The 21,384-nt window shown below is 39.4% G+C and overlaps 1 protein-coding gene across 1 annotated transcript in view; it reads right to left on the minus strand.

Moving 5' to 3' along the window:
* The window catches only part of LOC121874008, a 37,954-nt gene extending 17,163 nt beyond the window's left edge, over positions 1–20,791 (minus strand). The window contains exon 1 of the mRNA XM_042377885.1: positions 20,730–20,791. The gene's annotated coding sequence lies outside the window, so the exon portion shown is untranslated. The remainder of the gene's footprint in view (positions 1–20,729) is intronic.
* Positions 20,792–21,384: the final 593 nt, after the last annotated feature.

Below are 21,384 nucleotides of genomic sequence, written 5' to 3' on the forward strand. Positions count from 1 at the left end.
ATTCAATATATACTTAATTTTACCCAGAATAAGGCATACTAAGACAAATTACGCATCATTTATACTACATTATGCTAAAACTAATATTTTAAAAGATAAAAATCACACTGAAATATCACACTGCCATCGGTAGAAGCGGGAAACATGAAGTTGTTAGGAGTCATTTATCCCGCGTCTGCGGGATATATATATATATATATATATATATATATATATATATATATATATATATATATATATATATATATATATATATATATATATATATATATATATATATATATATATATATATATATATATATATATATATATATATATATTGTTACGAACCACGCCACCAATTGTCATGATCTACCTACCCAGCACTACGAACCACGCCATCTGTTGTCCTGATCTACCTACCCAGCACCACGAGCAACGCCATCTAGGGACGAAACCCGAGTACGACTACTTTTAGTTACCACTCCGGGGTTTCCCTTCTCCATATCCTGGTTGTTGCGTCACCTCCTCAAAGTTTTCTTCGTCAGCTCCATATCGATGAGAGTTCAGTTCACTCTGGGAAGTGACCACAGGATCACCTATCCTAGAACACTACGGCACAGTGACTACCTACCGTCTTCTACAATACTCACCCTTACTCGTCAGCCATCTCAGCTCCGCACTTAAGTATTTGTAATCTTCTATTGCCTCCCCGCCTCCACCTTGCTTCAAATTATTGTATGTTGTATAAATATGTATATACTGTTAATGTTTAGGTTAAGTATGGTTAAGGGTAAATTATAGAAAGCTGAATATTTTGTCAAGTAATTTATGGTACTTTATTATACACAAAAAAACTCTCATCCTTTGTCTACCCTTTTCTAGTCCGATTGTCTTTGTTTTTTTTTTTGTTGTTGCCTGTTGGGATCTGGGTAGACTTTTAACTATATTCTAAATCCCCAACTCGTAACAAATGGCGACCGTGACAGGACACGACCTTAAGTACTATATTCCTTCCTCGCTTGTAACTCCTTATTAATTATTCCTCCCAGTCACTTCTGTTCACAATTGCTTTACGGTGGTTTAAAGTTTCCTTCATATGTGTGTGCATATATTGGTATTATTGTACAGTAAGAGTGACAGACGTCGGATATTAGGTTCCAAGTGTCATAAGGCTTACCTGTTATTACACGTGGCAGTCGTGTAGTAAGTCTTATCGAGTGTAGGGAAGAATCCGGATCTGTTTAATGCCGTACCCTCACTCCAGAGTAGGATGTTCCATAGTCACTAGTTTAGGGTGAAGTGATATCTTGGGATGCCCCACTCTACCAGGACCCCATAATTATAAAGCCTCAATTATTGTTCTTCTCATTATCTCATTCGGGGTCAAATCATAAATTAACTCAAGGGTTGTTAATCCGGATCTTAATATTAATGCCGTAATACTCCCTTCCTCTTTCAAGTCTCTTATCCTTATCTAAGGATCTTCTCAGAAGAACAATATTCATAAGTGTAATTTCCCTAGGTATAACTTGGTTAGTTTCCGGGACTTTCTGGTTATCCACTGCCGTGATATTTTCTAGGGTAATCCACTTATCTTACCTTTTGACCATTAGTTAATTTATCCTAGTTTTCTTAACAATGGCCACCTCAGGTTTTGATCTCCAGGATTTTATTGAAAATCCTTCCGTAGCTAAATTACGTGTACATATCCTGAAGAAAGGATGGAAAGAAATAGCCAACTATTACAATATCCCATTTTCACAGCAACTGACTAAGGAAATGTTAAAAAATCATGTAATTGAAATGTTGGTTCAACAAGAAGTTTTAAAAGAATCCGCTGTTGACCGATTAACGCCCATGTCCAAGAAACTTCAACCACTATCCACCACCCCTCCTCACTCAGAAATTGCCTCAGGTCTGGCTAGCCCTCAAAAAAAAGCAAAAAGAGTAGACGCCTTAGAACTAGAACGAGCTAGGTTCGAGTTCCAAATCAAAATGGAAGAACTCGAGTTGGAACAGGCCAAGTTGGAGCAGGAGGAAAAGTTGGAACAGGCCAAGTTGGAACAGGCCAAGTTGGAGTACAAGTTGGAGCATGAGGAAAAGTTGGAACAGGCCAAGTTGGAACAGGCCAAGTTGGAACAGGCCAAGTTGGAGTACAAGTTGGAGCATGAGGAAAAGTTGGAACAGGCCAAGTTGGAGCATGAGGGAATGTCGGAACAGGCCAAGTTGGAGCATGAGGAAAGGATGGAACAGGCCAAGATAGAGCAGGAGGTTAGACTGAAAGAACTACAGGTGAGAGAGACAGAAGTCACCATAACATCGGAGTTTAAATCAAAAGAAGTGGCATTAAAAGAGAAACTAGCTGCTTTTAACCCTGCTAATGCTTCTTCCCTTGTTCCCGGGTTTGATGAATCCGATATGGACGGGTCATTTAGGACTTTTGAGAAAATAGCCGGGAAGAATGAGTGGCCTAAGGACCAGTGGGTGTCGGTGTTAGTTCCTAAATTATGTGGTAAGGCTCGTAGAGTTTATAACTGTTTAGACCAGACTGATGACTATGATAACGTAAAAAAGAATATTCTCACCTCTTATGCTATCACGCCAGATGGATACCGGCAGAAGTTTCGTAAACTAACCAAACCATTTTCACACACCTTTGTTGAGTTTGCTCAAGAAAAGCTTAGGTTTTTTAAGAAGTGGTTAGAGGCTACAGAGACCTCCACATTTCAGGATTTGTTAAATTTGGTAGTCCTGGAGGAGTGGAAGAGCAAGATACCATTTCACATCTTGAAGCATGTGGAGGAGCGTGGAGAGGTTAATTTAGGGCGTGCGGCTGAGCTGGCTGATGTGTAGGCCTTGCTGGTGGAGTCACTGGGCAGTAGAGAACGTGGTGTACTTCCCGACATGTTAGGTCCTCCTCTGATGATAACTTTGGGGGCGTGAGTGGTAGGTCGAAAGGTCCCACACCTACCCCCCCCCCCTGATGCAACCAAGTTTACTTGTTCTTACTGTAAAAACCCAGGCCATACGATCCAGACTTGTAAACACCCAAAGTGTCGAATTGCTAAAAGTAGTTCCCTGGATCCCAAATCCAAACCAATAGCAACCACCAATGTGGAAAGGCCCCATCAGGATCTCTTCTCTTCATTCACCTATGAGGGAAAAATTTTCAATCATAGAGGGGTCTCGTTCTTTCCCTATTCGTATACTACGTGATACGGGCGCAGCACAATCTATCCTCCTGTTTAACGTCATTCCTGATATATCTACCGCATTTACTAATGAGTGTTCTAATTTCAGATCTCTCATCCCATTCTTCCTATCCCTTAGCTAAAGTGCACCTCCAATGTCCCTTGATTACTGGGGAAGTGCAAATAGCCATTAGGAAAGATCCAATGCCTGTGAGCGGCATTCATTTATTATTGGGTAATGACTTGGTAGGAGATCTAGTGGTTCCCAACATAAAGACAGTCGACTCTCCCTTACCTGTCAACTCCACCACTGACCTTGAAGAAACTATTCCTCACCTTTTCCCATCTTGTGCTGTCACCCGGTCACAGAGTGTGCGAAATGGGCCCTCTTCATCTAAAACCACCTCCAATATCTTCCTACCCACAGAAGATCTGTACAATAAGACCATTAGTAAGAATGAGCTCATTAAAGCCCAACAATGTGATCCATCTTTGAATAAACTTCATCATGCAGCAGTTGAGTGTAAAGATTTTAACACCCTTCCGTGTTTTTATTATCAGGAAGGGGTTTTGATGAGGGCCTATAGTCCCCCTCAGCTTGCCCATCTAGACACGTGGTCTGAAATACATCAAGTGGTAATTCCCTCCTCAGTCAGACCAGCATTAATTGCCCTTGCCCATGATGGTATTTCAGGACATTTGGGAATCCTGAAAACATATAAAAAGCTCCTCCAACACTATTACTGGCCTGGACTTAGGAAGGATGTGTCAAAGTACCTAAAATCTTGTCATATTTGTCAAATGGTAGGAAAACCAAATGAAAGTATACCAGCAGCTCCCATTAAGCCCATCCCAGTATTTTCTACACCATTTGAAAAGATTGTTGTGGATTGTGTGGGCCCATTACCAAAGACTAAGAAGGGAAATCAATTCCTGCTCAGTTATGGATACCAGTACACGTTATCCTGAGGCTTTTCCCCTTAAAAGCATCACTTCAAAAAATGTAATCAAACCTCTTTTGCACCTTTTCACTTCAGTGGGCATTCCTAAAGAGATCCAATCCGATCAGGGCACCAATTTTACGAGCAATCTTTTCAAACAGGTGATGAAAGACCTCAGTGTGGACCATTGCACGTCTTCGGCTTACCACCCACAATCCCAAGGTTGCTTGGAACGGTTCCATCAAAACTTTCAAATCAATGCTAATAAACTATCTCCCCTCAACTATATAGTCCATACTCCTGATCGAAGAAAAGATTCACAACTTGTTCACATTAACCTCATGAAACTTTACTATTCCAGGCAGTCAGAGGAAGACATCCCAGAGGCTATGAGCCTACATGTATTGCATACGGTTTTGTCAGGGCCGGAGACAGATGACATGGACCTATTGGAGAATTTAGACTTCCCTCTACCTAAAGAAAACCCTGCTAACAGTCACATACTCAACAACTTGGATGAGTATTTTTCTGTTCTGAATCCATCTCAAGCAAAAGATCTCACTAAGTTATTATCAACATTTCATAAAGTCACGTCAAACCTCCCAGGGTTTTGCAATATACTTAAACATGATATTAAGCTAATCTCAGATGATGTACAACCCATTAGGCAATCAGCATATCGACTAAATCCACAAAAAAGAGAGATTATGAAAAAGGAGGTAGATTTTTTGTTAAAACATAACTTAGCTGAGCCTAGTACCTCCCCCTGGGCTTCACCTTGCCTTCTCATTCCAAAACCCGATAGCACTTTTCGTTTCTGTACCGATTATCGTAAAGTGAACCAGGTCACTGTCTCAGACTCCTACCCTTTACCTTTGATTGAAGATATGATAGACAGCATAGGCTGTGCCAAATTTATCAGTACGGTGGACTTATTAAAATGATATTATCAAGTGGGACTCACGGATAGGACAAAAATAATCTCGGCATTTATAACTCCATTTGGTCTTTTTCAATATTTGGTTATGGCGTTTGGCTTTTCTAATGCTCCGCCCACATTCCAGAGGGCCATCAATTACCTAATTCAGGACCTAGGTGGGACGTTCGCCTACCTGGATGACCTGGTGGTGGTGTCGGACGGCTGGGATGAACATCTGGTGCGTTTGGAGATACTGTTGGCACGACTGCAAGAGACTGGATTCACCATAAACCTGGCTAAATCTGCTTTTGGCCGGGCCTCAGTGACTTACCTGGGACATATCGTTGGGCATGGTATGATGAGACCCAAGGACGCAAACGTTAAAGCCATCTTGTCCTTCCCCACTCCAAGGACGAGGAAGGAACTCGTGCGCTTCCTGGGGATGTGCGGCTACTATCGTCGGTTCTGCAGTAACTTCTCCAGCGTGGCCGGACCCCTCACAGCCCTTACCAGTTCTGCGGTCCCTTACATCTGGAACCAGAGGTGCGACCAGTCTTTCCACCGCCTCAAAGCCTTCCTTGCCTCCAAGCCTGTAGTCCACCCCTCTTACTACACCTTGCCCTTCCATCTGCAAAGCGACGCTAGCGGTGTCGGAGTGGGGGCTGTGCTCCTATAACCCGAGCCTACCACTGATGTCCTTCACCCTGTGGCATACTACTCCGCCAAGTTGAAAAAGCATCAGACCAACTACTCGACCATAGAGAAGGAGGCTCTGGTGTTGGCAATAAAGAAGTTTGAATGTTACCTCCAGTCTTGCCCACAAACAACCCTAGTCTTCACCGACCATAACCCACTCGCTTTCATCCAAACCAACAAGACCTCTAACCAGCGAATCCTTTGCTGGGCTCTCCTCACCTAGCCCTATAATCTACAAGTCCGGCACATAAAGGGGGTGGACAACCTGATTGCGGACTCCTTATCCCGAGCTCCAGTGGAAATGCAGCAGCTACTCTCCAGACGCACCAGGTGATCACCTCCTTCGCGCCGGCGCTATGGAGGTCTTTGGAGGGGGGGTGTTACGAACCACGCCACCAATTTTCATGATCTACCTACCCAGCACTACGAACCACGCCATCTGTTGTCCTGATCTACCTACCCAGCACCACGAGCAACGCCATCTAGGGACGAAACCCGAGTACGACTACTCTTAGTTACCACTCTGGGGTTTCCCTTCTCCATATCCTGGTTGTTGCGTCACCTCCTCAAAGTTTTCTTCGTCAGCTCCAGATCGATGAGAGTTCAGTTCACTCTGGGAAGTGACCACAGGATCACCTATCCTAGAACCCTACGGCACAGTGACTACCTACCGTCTTCTACAATACTCACCCTTACTCGTCAGCCATCTCAGCTCCGCACTTAAGTATTTGTAATCTTCTATTGCCTCCCCGCCTCCACCTTGCTTCAAATTATTGTATGTTGTATAAATATGTATATACTGTTAATGTTTAGGTTAAGTATGGTTAAGGGTAAATTATAGAAAGCTGAATATTTTGTTAAGGAATTTATGGTACTTTATTATACACAACAAAAACTCGCATCCTTTGTCTACCCTTTTATAGTCCGATTGTCTTTTTGTTTTTTATTGTTGCCTGTTGGGATCTGGGTAGATTTAACTATATTCTAAATCCCCAACTCGTAACAATATATATATATATTTCATTAGCCCAATAGCACGGACTATATATATATATATATATATATATATATATATATATATATATATATATATATATATATATATATATATATATATATATATATATATATATATATATATATATATATATATATATGCAAATAAATCACTGTAGGTGCGTTTGATCCAGGTATATGCTGATTACCACAAAGAAAAAGAAAACACGAATTTCCCAAGCACTTTCGTGTAATTCACATCTTCAGGGGTGAGTACAGACTAAAATAGAAGTGCAGAACAAGTTATATATATACAGAGGTCAAGTATAGGTAATGACCCTACTAATCTTTACAAAAGCACCGCAGTGGTCGGTAGTCAGGTCAGAGGGAAAACTGACCCAACTTTCTCACCTGGTTACAAATCTTCTTAATTACAAAATTGTCCAATTTGTACATACTGTTACTCAAATTCATGTTAACGGATTCGGTATGTTTAATGAGACTAGATTCTATAATGTTCCTACTGTCAATTGAATTACAAGGTAATATTAAGGAGGCATTATCCCCCTCAATGCAATGCTTGGGAACTTCGTGTTTTCTTTTTCCTTGTGGTTATCAGTATATATATATATATATATATATATATATATATATATATATATATATATATATATATATATATATATATATATATATATATATATATATATATATATATATATATATATCATGTAAATAATAAATATAATGTTTCCATTTTCGTGTGATTTTATCCAAAATCTATATATATATATATATATATATATATATATATATATATATATATATATATATATATATATATATATATATCTATATATATATATATATATATATATATATATATATATATATATATATATATCTATATATCTATATATATATATATATATATATATATATATATATATATCTATATATATATTTATATATATATATATATATATATATATATATATATATATATATATATATATCTATATATATATATCTATATATATATATATATATATATATATATATATATATATATCTATATATATATATCTATATATCTATATATATATATATATATATATATATATATATATATATATATCTATATATATATATATATATATATATATATATATCTATATATATGCAAAGTAAATCACTGTAAATTGCTTTGTGATATATATATATATATATATATATATATATATATATATATATATATATATATATATATATATATATATATATATATATATATATATATGTGATATCCAGAAATTTCAGAGTAATTTCAAATGCCCCGCCATGAGTGATACTGAGCGTTCAAGGTCATCTGAGGGGAGGGAGCGCTGCCTGCTCGTAGCGAGAGATTGCGGAACTAGGCCTATATGATATTAAATGTAATTTACCGAATTAATAATGATGCGATTCATGAAGTTAAGGGACTATTATTGAATTTGAAATTATTATAGATCGTTTAGCAGTCTGAATAATGTTACGGGTGTCCCAAGGAGTTATTAGTTAGGCGGTAAATATATCACGTAGGACCAAGCTAACGCCTTGAGGAGACGCAACGCTGGCTAGGCCCCAGTCCCGGAGAGCATTCACACAGACAAGACGTTCCGCGCGTCCATCACAGAAATAGTCACGTGGCCTAGTCACCTGTGCTGCGCTATTGCAGTATAACAAGTAAGTCTCATTCGATCTCAGACAGGGTTAGATAGGGCAGTGATAAAGTTTACTAGAGCTAACAGTGAGTTCATTTCAGGGTTTCCGTCAGAACCCACTTGATTGGAGTTGACCAGAGTTGACTGCGAGAGATTGACTGCCGTTTGAGACTGCCGTTGATGATTGAGGGTGGCGATTGTCGCCATTGGACCGATCAGTGTAGGCCTGTCACTGTTTAGCGGGGTAGCAAAGGATCTCTTGAGTGAACGAGTGCTCCCGACAACTAACACGACACAGGACCAGCATCAGCAGTGGGTGATCAGTTCTTACCACTCCGGTGCACAACCCCACATGTCCCGAGCAGCTAGTGAAACCCTCTTGCTAACGGGAAGCTAAAGTTTCTCTCAACTGCACAAGGTCTGGTTGGCTCACTCTCTTCCTGCCCATGGACGCACTGGGAGTACACTGAGGCTATCTGAGTATATTAATGGTCACACACTGAGACCGTGAGTCTAGGACTCTAGGAGATACCTATAGGAACATTTTATCTTCCTTATCACGGGTGTAGTTAACACCATTCCTCAGACTGATATTATCTTGACGTGTGTAGTTTAATATTTCTTAAATAATTTTGATAGTAGTGTTTTTTTGAATGTTTGTGCCATTAAGTGGAACCAGAGTGATACTGTGATTTGATTCTTTTAATGCCTCTAATTCTTCATAATTCTGATCTCAGGTATAACCTTGTTCCCCAGAGCAGTGGTTAGGTTAGGTTAGGAAGTGTACACCTGTTGAGGTGCTATAATTTTGTTGAGTGATATTATTTTGCTGAAAGCCCTTAAGGCCTATTCATTGTAGAGTATTTAATTTCTTATCTTTTATTACCATTCCTCAGTGACTGATATTATTTTGTTGAAGACCCTTAAGGCCTATTCATTGTGGAGTATTTAATTTCTTATTTTTTAGTACCATTTCCTAAGTGACTGATATTATTTTGTGAAAGCCCTTAAGGCCTGTTCATGTGTGCAAACAACATTTCTTAATACTTCAAATTTATTGTTGCCTGTGTTTCTAATAATTTCTATGTCTTGCATAACTTTTATTCCCCAGAGTAGTGTTTAAAGTTTAAGTTAAGAGGTGCGCATGTTGGTGTACCATTATTTGATTGTGTTTGTAGTGTTGGAGGGAATATAAGTGCCTAAATTTTACAGTGTGTCTCATTCATCCCAGTCACAGACGCTATCCTTCCACGGGTCACGGACAGTTCATTTTGTGTAGTAGATTTAAGTGTTCTTGTGCTGGTTCGGGATTTTTCTCAAAGGGGCGCTTTCACTGCCTTTACCATCTATTAAATTTTAATAAACCCCAAGTCAAGTGAGAAATTAAAGTCCAGCAAATTCCGACCGGTTTCAAATGGTAGCAGAGCGTAGTTTTTAATGTCGTGACTGATAGTACTGTGGTTGGGATAATGAACGCTATCATGTGTTGGTTAGTAGTGGTAGGGATTGAACTCGCACTGATGCTCATCCTTGTGCCCGGACTAAGTTGGTTAGGCTTGACAGTAGAGATGTGTATGAGGAGGAAGAGAGACGGCCGCGGGACCTTGGTACAGCTGAGAGAGGAGTTCGGAGACCTAAAGAGGGATTATCAAGCACAGGTAAACAGGTTCAAGTGGGAGTCTCAGGCACACATTCAACGGTTCAGGGAGGAAACAAGGGGTGAATGTCAGGCACACGTCCAGCAGTCAAGGAAGTGTGAGGTCCAAGTGGGAAATATAGGGGTACGTAAGTAGTTCAGAGAGGTTGATCGAGCCCTCCAGCTGAGAGACAAGACGAAGCCGGCCGATTACAGTTTAGGGTGCATGGTAATGAGAAAAGGCAGGTTGTAGGGGGTGAGTTGGAGGAGTTGTGAGTAGGGCAGAGGGGATTGGAGAGATGGTTAGGTCAGAGATGTGCGTTGAGTAGTGGTTGCTGTCATGAGCGGGATTGAGTTGCTGTCATGAGCGGGATTGAGAGTACGGTTGTAATGTCCAGGGCCTCACTAAGATGGACTGGTACATTTTCAGAGGGTTGGTCTGCCGGCATGAGGTTCGGAGACGTGGACTGAGTATTTTTTTGACACTGGTTCCTCTTAGCTCAAGGGCCAGGCAAAAGGAGAGCATGTTTGTTTTGGACTGAGTATTGTTTTGACACTGGTTCCTCTTAGCTCAAGGGCCAGGCAAAAGGAGAGCATGTTTGTTTTGGACTGAGTATTGTTTTGACACTGGTTCCTCTTAGTTCAAGGGCCAGGCAAAAGGAGAGCATGCTTGTTTTGGACTGTGTATTTTTTTGACACTGGTTCCTCTTTGTTCAAGGGCCAGGCCAAAGGAGAGCATGTTTGTTTTGGGCTGGTATTAATTTTGACATTGGTTCTCTAGTTAAGGGCCAGGCAAAAGGGGAGCGTGATGTTCTGGTTGGATTGAGTTGGGCTAGGAAGAAATGGAGTTGCTAGCTGCGAGTGGAATAGTACAGAGTTGAAGGTGGGTTCTAAGTTGTTCTCTCAGCACATGAGGGCAGTGCTGTCTTTTTTTAGGGGGGTCGAGTGTTAGCGGGAGAGAAAAGGAGAGAAGAGAAGACAAATGCTGCATTTAGCACGCTAAAGGGGTGAGGTGCAGTCCTTAGAACAAAATTTTAGGGGGGTCGTATGCATGTTTTCTCAGCACATGAGGACAGTGCTGTCTTTTTTTTAGGGGGGTCGATTGTGATATCCAGAAATTTCAGAGTAATTTCAAATGCCCCGCCATGAGTGATACTGAGCGTTCAAGGTCATCTGAGGGGAGGGAGCGCTGCCTGCTCGTAGCGAGAGATTGCGGAACTAGGCCTATATGATATTAAATGTGATTTACCGAATTAATAATGATGCGATTCATGAAGTTAAGGGACTATTATTGAATTTGAAATTATTATAGATCGTTTAGCAGTCTGAATAATGTTACGGGTGTCCCAAGGAGTTATTAGTTAGGCGGTAAATATATCACGTAGGACCAAGCTAACGCCTTGAGGAGACGCGACGCTGGCTAGGCCCCAGTCCCGGAGAGCATTCACACAGACAAGACGTTCCGCGCGTCCATCACAGAAATAGTCACGTGGCCTAGTCACCTGTGCTGCGCTATTGCAGTATAACAAGTAAGTCTCATTCGATCTCAGACAGGGTTAGATAGGGCAGTGATAAAGTTTACTAGAGCTAACAGTGAGTTCATTTCAGGGTTTCCGTCAGAACCCACTTGATTGGAGTTGACCGGAGTTGACTGCGAGAGATTGACTGCCGTTTGAGACTGCCGTTGATGATTGAGGGTGGCGATTGTCGCCATTGGACCGATCAGTGTAGGCCTGTCACTGTTTAGCGGGGTAGCAAAGGATCTCTTGAGTGAACGAGTGCTCCCGACAACTAACACGACACGGGACCAGCATCAGCAGTGGGTGATCAGTTCTTACCACTCCGGTGCACAACCCCACATGTCCCGAGCAGCTAGTGAAACCCTCTTGCTAACGGGAAGCTAAAGTTTCTCTCAACTGCACAAGGTCTGATTGGCTCACTCTCTTCCTGCCCATGGACGCACTGGGAGTACACTGAGGCTATCTGAGTATATTAATGGTCACACACTGAGACCGTGAGTCTAGGACTCTAGGAGATACCTAGAGGAACATTTTATCTTCCTTATCACGGGTGTAGTTAACACCATTCCTCAGACTGATATTATCTTGACGTGTGTAGTTTAATATTTCTTAAATAATTTTGATAGTAGTGTTTTTTTTAATGTTTGTGCCATTAAGTGGAACCAGAGTGATACTGTGATTTGATTCTTTTAATGCCTCTAATTCTTCATAATTCTGATCTCAGGTATAACCTTGTTCCCCAGAGCAGTGGTTAGGTTAGGTTAGGAAGTGTACACCTGTTGGGGTGCTATAATTTTGTTGAGTGATATTATTTTGCTGAAAGCCCTTAAGGCCTATTCATTGTAGAGTATTTAATTTCTTATCTTTTATTACCATTCCTCAGTGACTGATATTATTTTGTTGAAGACCCTTAAGGCCTATTCATTGTGGAGTATTTAATTTCTTATTTTTTAGTACCATTTCCTAAGTGACTGATATTATTTTGTGAAAGCCCTTAAGGCCTGTTCATGTGTGCAAGCAACATTTCTTAATACTTCAAATTTATTGTTGCCTGTGTTTCTATAATTTCTATGTCATGTATAACTTTTATTCCCCAGAGTAGTGTTTAAAGTTTAAGTTAAGAGGTGCGCATATTGGTGTACCATTATTTGATTGTGTTTGTAGTGTTGGAGGGAATATAAGTGTCTAAATTTTACAGTGTGTCTCATTCATCCCAGTCACAGATGCTATCCTTCCACGGGTCACGGACAGTTCATTTTGTGTAGTAGATTTAAGTGTTCTTGTGCTGGTTCGGGATTTTTCTCAAAGGGGCGCTTCCACTGCCTTTACCATCTATTAAATTTTAATAAACCCCAAGTCAAGTGAGAAATTAAAGTCCAGCAAATTCCGACCGGTTACAAATGGTAGCAGAGCGTAGTTTTTAATGTCGTGACTGATAGTACTGTGGTTGGGATAATGAACGCCATCATGTGTTGGTTAGTAATGGTAGGGATTGAACTCGCACTGATGCTCATCCTTGTGCCCGGACTGAGTTGGTTAGGCTTGACAGTAGAGATGTGTATGAGGAGGAAGAGAGACGGCCGCGGGACCTTGGTACAGCTGAGAGAGGAGTTCGGAGACCTAAAGAGGGATTATCAAGCACAGGTAAACAGGTTCAAGTGGGAGTCTCAGGCACACATTCAACGGTTCAGGGAGGAAACAAGGGGTGAATGTCAGGCACACGTCCAGCAGTCAAGGAAGTGTGAGGTCCAAGTGGGAAATATAGGGGTACGTAAGTAGTTCAGAGAGGTTGATCGAGCCCTCCAGCTGAGAGACAAGACGAAGCCGACCGATTACAGTTTAGGGTGCATGGTAATGAGAAAAGGCAGGTTGTAGGGGGTGAGTTGGAGGAGTTGTGAGTAGGGCAGAGGGGATTGGAGAGATGGTTAGGTCAGAGATGTGCGTTGAGTAGTGGTTGCTGTCATGAGCGGGATTGAGTTGCTGTAATGAGCGGGATTGAGTTGCTGTCATGAGCGGGATTGAGAGTACGGTTGTAATGTCCAGGGCCTCACTAAGATGGACTGGTACATTGTCAGAGGGTTGGTCTGCCGGCATGAGGTTCGGAGACGTGGACTGAGTATTTTTTTGACACTGGTTCCTCTTAGCTCAAGGGCCAGGCAAAAGGAGAGCATGTTTGTTTTGGACTGAGTATTGTTTTGACACTGGTTCCTCTTAGCTCAAGGGCCAGGCAAAAGGAGAGCATGTTTGTTTGGACTGAGTATTTTTTTTGACACTGGTTCCTCTTAGTTCAAGGGCCAGGCCAAAGGAGAGCATGTTTGTTTTGGGCTGGTATTAATTTTGACATTGGTTCTCTAGTTAAGGGCCAGGCAAAAGGGGAGCGTGATGTTCTGGTTGGATTGAGTTGGGCTAGGAAGAAATGGAGTTGCTAGCTGCGAGTGGAATAGTACAGAGTTGAAGGTGGGTTCTAAGTTGTTCTCTCAGCACATGAGGGCAGTGCTGTCTTTTTTTTAGGGGGGTCGAGTGTTAGCGGGAGAGAAAAGGAGAGAAGAGAAGACAAATGCTGCATTTAGCACGCTAAAGGGGTGAGGTGCAGAGGCAACTGGATTACATGGACAGAGAGAGGCTTAAATATACAGGGTGACCTAAAAACATGAGGTCAGGTCATAATGATGACATCCACTAATCCCCACACCAACACACACGTAGAGGAGCTTAAGAGAAGGGTGATGACGTGACTAGACAGGTCAGGTCAGAAAAAAGGGACCCACAAAATAACTATCATACATCAAGATCAAAGGTTTTCAAAGCATTTTTAACCTTGGGCCACTGACAAATAAATTTATGTAACATATTATCAGTTTTGAACTGACCATCACTAAGGTTTATTGATTTTAATTCCTTAATCAAACTAGCTTCAACCAGAAGTCTTTCTGTGACACAAGATGATTTGAATACTTCTAAGCTTTTTTCCCAAGCAATGGGGTGATTATTATTCCTAACATGAACGAACAAGGCACTGCTTTCAGATGCAGTTCTGATATTATACTTATGTTGTTTGATTCTGAGCTGCAGTGGTTTTCCTGTCTGACCTACAATTAATTACATTTGCTACATCTTTATGACCTGACCTCATGTTTTTAGGTCACCCTGTATATTTAAGCCTCCTCTCTGTCCATGTAATCCAGTTGCCTCTGAAGATGTCTTGAATAAAGACGAAAGCCAAGGTATTCCGTTGTTTCCATTTTCCCGTGTGATTTTATCAAGATTTATCTTATCCACGTTTTCATTGTGATTTACATGATATATATATATATATATATATATATATATATATATATATATATATATATATATATATATATATATATATATATATATATATATATATATATATATGCAAGTAAATCACTGTAGGTCCGAATGATCCAAGTATATGCTGATAACTACAAGAAAACACGAAGTTCCCAAGCGCTTTCGTGTAATTCGCATCTTCAGGGGTGAGTACAGACTAAGGAGTAATACTTGAGAAGGCTAATATGTACAGTAGAGGAGAGTGAAATGATGTCCCTCGGGGACAGAAGGGGTTCACAACTTTTCGGTCATAAGGCAGTGACCCTTATTAATCATCTTAATCCAAAGAAATTGACCATGCCATCTCTAAGCACAGTTGCTGTCCATAGTCAGGTCATCAGGTAAGACAAGTGATCATGGGCCCTTTGTGCCCGGTGACGAGTCTGGTGGTTCAGCTTACCGAGGCGTGAAAGTACGAAAGCTTGTGCTTGGCTAGCGCATAACCGTCGTCCGGCTGACATCATTTTCCAGATGGTCGTGGTTGTTATAATCATGGTCGTGGTCGTTATAATCGTGGTCGTGGTTGTTATAATCATGGTCGTGGTTGTTATAATCATTGTCGCGATTATGATCATAGTTGTGGTTGTTATAATCATAGTCATGGTTGTTATAATCATGGACTTGGTTGTTATAATCATGGTCGTGGTTGTTATGATCATAGTCGTAGGTGTTATAATCATGGTCGTGGTTGTTATAATCAAGGTTGTGGTTGTTATAATCATGGTCGTGGTTGTTATAATCATGGTCGTGGTTACTAGGTACTGTAAGTATCTAGTATACTATAGGAAGGAATAGAATAAAGGTTAGAATAATTAGTTAAAGAAATATTCGCCATAAGGAGAGGTTAAAATCATAAAAAAAAAAAAATATTATAAATCACCGATGATCATTCCGAGATAAATTATTTTATGAAGAGAAGTGACCTTGATTCTGGGTAGATTAGTCACCATCTGCTTAAGTCATCACCTGTGTTAAGTCATCATAGTCATCATGTACATTAGTCACTTTTAGGCCCATCTCACATGACTGACCGACCATCGATGGTCTTTCCGCACGAGGGTGTTAGTTTTCAATTCGTTTTATTATTTACGCAGGTGGATGTAAGACCTCCTACCCTCACCGATGCAGCTATGGTCAATTTGGTGTTATTCTTGTTTATAAATGACTTCTAATCTTTCTCAAGTCTATCCGTCCTGTCTACTGCCATCCCAACTGTCTGTTAGTCTGCGTGATGTTTGAATGTCAGCCCGTCTGTACTCTTTGTGTCGTCAAATCTGTCTGTCTTATCCGTTGTTGGCGTGTGTCTGCCTGTTTGTGTAATGTGAACCAGACAGTCAGCTGTCTGTCTGTCATGTTAGTTGCCATATTGTCTATTTGTGCATGTTTGAATCTGTCTATTTTTGTCAACTTCCTGTCTATTTCACTGTCTATATTCACCCTGTGTCTATTGTAGTCATCTTCTCCATGCATTTGGAAGGGAAATGCAAATGTTTATCAAATGATGCAGACAGATGTAGAGTTTATGGATTTATATATATTTGAGCGGAAGCCACAGAAGTAGCAGAAATGATCTGCTGCAATTAGGGGTATCAGTGCTGCCACTGGATAGGTGACTACTTGCATGGAAGGAGAATCTGTGTATGGTATCAGGGATGTTTGTCTGAGGAAAGAGCACTTGAACTAGGCACTCCCCAAGGGGGAGTATTGAGTCCAATGTTATTTAATGTGTTAATGAACAAGATAGCCTCACACAAATATCCCAAAGGAGTTGTAACCATCATTTATGCAGATGACATCTTATTTCAAGGAAACTCTGTAAAAAAATTTGCAGATTGCATTAAATAATTTTAGTGTTCTTTCTCAAAAGATGGGCTTAGTTATCAATGAAGAAAAAACCAAGTGTGAATGTAAAGGAAGAGGAACTGAATCCGTTTTTCTAAATGGAAAAATTGTTGAGAAAGTGTCAAAGTATAAATATTTAGGAATGTATATTGGCTTTACTTGTGAAAGTAAAGAGGCAGAAATATATCATGTCCTCACTCAATGTAGAGCAAGATTACAGCCCTTGAAGGCTCTAGCATGTTGAGGTAAAGGTGCTGGGGTACCCATACTGAGAATGATGTATATTTCTACCATCAGATCACTTATAGACTATGCAGCACCTGTCCTCTCTTGTACTGGTGAAGGAAGGCTACGGAAGCTTGAGATCGTGCAAAATGAAGCAATGAGAATAATTTTAGGGTGTCAAAAGAATGCAATGATTGAGATAATGAAAATGGAACTAAGGTTACAGAGCATTTCACAGAGGGTCAATGAAATAAATACAGTTGCAGCAGTTCGATTAATGAGAGGGAACAGTGGGGGTAAATTTGTACAAGATATAAATGATGGTTTAAAAAATAAACGCACCTTCTGCAGGCAAGGCAAGAGAGGATACATGAATGGATTAGTAAATATTATTAAAAAATGTAATCTGGCAGACTGGTGTACAGCTGTTCAGAAAAGTTGTATGAATCCACCCTGGGAAGAACGAGAAGTAGAGTTAGACGTAGTGCCTCTCACAATGAAGAAATCATTACATGAACCAGGACAGTTAAGGGCTTTATATGGGAATAAGATTAGTAATTTGCCTAAAATAAACACATTGCATGTATATTGTGACGGTTCAGTTATGTCAAGTGGCAGGGCAGGGTGCGGGATCCTTATAAGACAGTACACAGAACAAGGAAATGATGACATCAAAATTGGACTTCGGTTGAGCAGTTTTATTTCATCAACACAAGCTGAGTTATATGCAATGTTAGTAGGATTGGAAAATGTTGTAAAGAGGTATAAAGATGCATATTTTTTTGTTGATAGTAGGGCAGCTTTGGATTCTTTGAACAGTGGGAGTCCAGTCTTTGGACACATTATTGGTTCATGTAGAAAATTAGTAAATACAATAAGGAAAAATGGCCATAATGTTCAATTTGTATGGGTCCCTTCACATGTAGGCATTGGTCTTAATGAAGCAGTAGATATAATAGCAAAAAGAGCCACGGAAAAGGCCGAGATCGACATAATATGTACTAAAACCTTGAAGCAATTAAGGAGCAAATTACGGAAAATACAATCAATAGAAGATAATTTCAAAAGGAATGAAATATACGAGAAAAGTGAAACAATGAAACATTACCATCATGTTCTCATGAACACAAAATTTACATATGGGAAAGATAGGAGTAGGTGGAAAGATTCAGTGTATATGAGGTTAAGATTAGGATATAAATATTATTGGGAACTTGGAGCTGAGAGAAGTGAACAGGATAAAGAATGTAGAGTTTGTAGAACATCCAGATCCCATACCCTGCCACATTATATACTGAAATGCCCATTGCTTAATGTATATAGAAATGCCCATATAAATAATGTCCCCATGCAAATAGAGTGGATGTTTGGAAATGGGAAAATAGATGAAATATTAAAGAAATATAGAAATTTTGCATCTAGAATATAACTATGTACTATAACTAATTATATGAAATATTAGGGATTTATGTGAGTCCTGAGAGGGACATTCCTGGACTGGGGTGAGGATGACTTATGTCACTTCATCCCTTTGAGATGTATTAATGTTTTTTGTATCTCAATAAACGTATCAATCAATCAATCTCCATGCATTCCTGTTATTATCTTTTATCTCTTCTCCTTTTTCATGTACAGTCACCCACAGGAATAAGTATACACTGTAGCTGTAAGGTCACTGGTAACGTTGAAACTGCGCATCCAGACGCATGATGAAACTCAGCTCCCCCCCACCTGTTTCTCTAACTATTTTGTGTTTCCCCTTCTTTATTCTTCTATTTACTCATCTTCCTTCCTTTACTAATCCAAACAGTATTAAAAAAAAAAGTAGGCTAAGAAAAAAGTGGGGGGAGGAGGAGGGAGCCCAACGGTAACTGCAATCATGGGCTGACAGCGTACAGCGAATGAGGGTGAGCCACGTCCGTAGACTTCCATCGTTTTCCAGCATAAATAAAAGTGTTAAGTAATGGCTTCCTAAAGAAACCATCGATATGGGACCAGGTTTGTTTCACTCTACGAATTTTTTTGCGATTTTTCCACAAAGTTTGATGAAAAACGATTGTGCCGTTTCGGCTGCCCAGAACAAACACACACACACACACACACACACACACATACACACACACACACACACAAACAAACAGACAGACAGACAAACAGACACACGCCTATTCCTATAGTATATTAGATAGATGACCCAACCTTCTCACCTGGTTACAAATCTTCTTAATCACAAAATTATCCAGTTTGTACATACCATTACTCAAATTCATTTTGACAGATTCTGTATGTTTAATGAGACTGAATTCTGTAATGTTCCTACTGACAATTGAATTACAAGGTAATACTGAGGAGGCATTATCTCAGTCAGTGCAGTGCTTATTATCTCTCATATGAATAAACAGAGCATTGGATTCCTGGCCTGTCCTAACACTATATTTATGTTGTTTAAGTCTAGTAATAAGATTTTACCTGTCTGGCCTAAGTAGAACATATTACATTCCTTGCGAGGAACCTTGTAAATACAGCCGCCTGCATTGTTGGGGGAGTTCTTAATTAACATTTGTTTTACAGTGCATGAATTTTTAAATGTCACATTAACGTTCCAGGTTTATAGTTGTACAGGAATTTCAGAGAAATTTTTGTTAAATAGTAATAGTAAGAGATTCTTTTTGTCATGGGTTGGCTTAGGATCAGTTCTATAAAAAGATTTCTTAGTAATGTTAAGGCATTTGTCTATAAATGACCTAGGGTACTTAAGGTTCAAGCCAATATTATAGATATATTTATACTCCTTAGTCTGTACTCACCCCTGAAGATGTGAATTACACGAAAGTGCTCGGGAACTTCGTGTTTCCTTGTTTCCTTGTGGTTATCAGCATTTATATATATATATATATATATATATATATATATATATATATATATATATATATATATATATATATATATATATATATATATATATATATATATATATATATAATGAGCATGTGCTGCTACATTTCATAATATTTTATAGGAATTAAATACTAGGGGATATGAACACTACACAAGTAAATTGAAAACAATGTTGGACAAGATGAATTGTTGTAACTAAGTTTATATGTCGAAAATGTATACAACTTCCAGGTTTGGATTATTTTGTGAAATGTAAATGAAAACAGGAAGAATAAAATGTAGAGGTGAAAGAGTTTGAGATGGGGTTTGAACGCTTTTGGTATTTATATCATCTAACTCAATAGCTTTGGTATTTTAATTTGTTTTTAATTAATAATATCAAACCAAATATTACAGGACTTGTGTTTGATAGCAATACTCCGGCTGGCTTGCCTTTTTTTTTCGTTTAATCACTGGAATGTTAGGGAAATTAATGTTTGACAAGTAATTCTTGCACCGATAAACAAATTATCAGAAAAAATAAACGCATTGCTGGGATCAAATATCTATACTTTAGAACTAGGGAGACATACAATTTGGCATGTTATATTATTTTCGGGACTTGGCCAGAACATTCCTGAGACCTAAAATTTCTTTTGACATCAGTAATTCAACACAAAGAGTAAAAAGGAAAATCAAGTGAAACGGTATTTGGGTATTATGAGTCCCTTACTATTAGTCACGAAAAACTGATGTTCAATACATTATGAGACTGAAATCTTATATTTCAAAGGCCCGTTCCGCTGCCAACAAATGAACTACACCTCTTGCGTTATGTGTCTGCTTACTGTTGTTTAGAGACAAAGGACTGCAGATCCACAGGTGGTGTTGATCAGGCGACGAGCAAAACAATGACTCGCAACGGGAGGCAACACCAAGTCATCTAGAGCGTGTTATCCCTGCTGAAAATTGTGCTTGTTCCTGATTGGTCGTCGTCGCCAATAAAATCGAAGACGATTGGTTAGCATATAAAAGTAGTGTGACATTTGCGTGTGACTAGGCTGATACGTAATGCCTTTTTAAAAGCACACACCTGCACGTCAACCAGATTTTTACATGATAGCATACATAAAAATATTGTGTGCGTTTTTATTAATATTTTCCAGCTCCATTTCACAAAAAAAGAGTTGGGACAAGAGTTTGTTGCATTATTGTATAAGGTCTATATTGCTACGTGTTTTGTTTTCTTTTACATTTTATTTATTTTAATGCGTAATGACGGAGTAAATCTTCTCCGAAACTGTCGTACATATGCGAAATTATTCAGTTAAAGAGAAGCTACCAGCAGGGTCTACGATTAATGTTTAATCACAAATATATTATCAGGTCAATTTGAAGTATACTGTATATTGTACAGATAGGTATCACAACAATATCACAGGAGTAATACTTACTCTTTCCCGATTCGAGTGTTCATGGTAATATTTGTGAGATTTGATTTCA

Source organism: Homarus americanus, unplaced genomic scaffold (assembly GCF_018991925.1).
Source record: "Homarus americanus isolate GMGI-L3 unplaced genomic scaffold, GMGI_Hamer_2.0 scaffold25827, whole genome shotgun sequence".
NCBI lineage: Eukaryota > Metazoa > Arthropoda > Malacostraca > Decapoda > Nephropidae > Homarus > Homarus americanus.